Genomic DNA, 1,261 nt, shown 5'->3' with positions numbered 1-1,261 from the left:
CCCCACCCCCGACACTCTTAAACTAAGCTCCCTCTTGAAACCTTGTAAGACAGCCACTTCATGCCTTTATTGCCCCCTCATTTTGGATAGCCAATGTCTAAGTTGCCCGTCCTTATCTACCCTGTGTACAGAGTGGATAGCATTGATACTTGAAGACTCCTTCCCTCTCTGTTGGTATTTAGAGTAACTACCGCTCTGAGTATAGGTCAGGTTCATTATGAAGATGTATCTTCTGTCACTGTAGCTGTTCCAGTCTGCTTGTCCTTTCTAGTGGGAATGTCTTACCTCACAAAGTTGTGTATGGGACTCAGGATTCCACCTAAAGTCCTATACTCTGTAAAGGCTTTGCATGAGGCCTATTTCACTGGGCAAGTTGTAGAATCCCTTTTAGGTATTCCAATCAGTTATAGGATGAAGGCGGGCTTACAAATTTTCTCTAATCATGTTTTTCAACATTCCTTTCTATCCCACTCAAGTGTCTATTTTACAATAGTAGGCAAGAGAAACTAATATTCATAAGTCAGTCAAGGATTTTAGTATTATTTACCCTCTTCAACCTATACCTAGATCCCTGTATCCCAGAGCCCTGTTGTTCCAACGTCACTATTTACCTCTGTCCCACTAGGCCATGCAAACCTGTCTCAGTGTTCTCCTATCTATCTTGTTCTTCTGCCTCTTCCCCGCTTCTTGTATTGCCCTCCCCAACACCCAAAATAAACCCCCTAACCCCAACTCCATTGTGGTTACCTTATATTCCATTAGTTCTTCCCTCCATTTAAGACAGTCTATTTTATCCAGTTATCTACCTGACCTTCTCACCACCTGGATCTCTGTTCTTCTGTGTTTAACTTTTTTCACATTGAAATTGTTTTGATCATAGACTGACCTCCCAGACCCTCTGTTCTTATAATTTTATTCTGTTCTTGACTCTTTCATTTGTCAACTAACTTCAGGTTGATGCTGCCATGTACGTTATTCTGTAGTTATTATGTGTTCTTACTGGTTCTCAGTCCACAGAACTTCCTTTAGGATGTTTTTCATAGCAGGGTTGGCTTTGGCAAAATCCCTTATCCTGGAATGTTTTGATTACACCATTGTATTTGATTGACAGCTTTGCTGGGTAGAGGATTCTTGGGTGGCAGTTTTTTTCTTTCAGGCTTTTATATATGTCTCCCCATTTCCTTCTTGCATGCATGGTTTCTGTTGAGAAATCTGAGCTTAATCTGATCTGTTTGCCTTTGTATGTTATATTTCTCTTTTC

Source organism: Chrysochloris asiatica, unplaced genomic scaffold, assembly GCF_000296735.1.
Source record: "Chrysochloris asiatica unplaced genomic scaffold, ChrAsi1.0 scaffold00594, whole genome shotgun sequence".
Lineage (NCBI taxonomy): Eukaryota > Metazoa > Chordata > Mammalia > Afrosoricida > Chrysochloridae > Chrysochloris > Chrysochloris asiatica.
The sequence above is the reverse complement of the archived record's forward strand: the minus strand, read 5'-3'. Positions refer to the sequence as shown.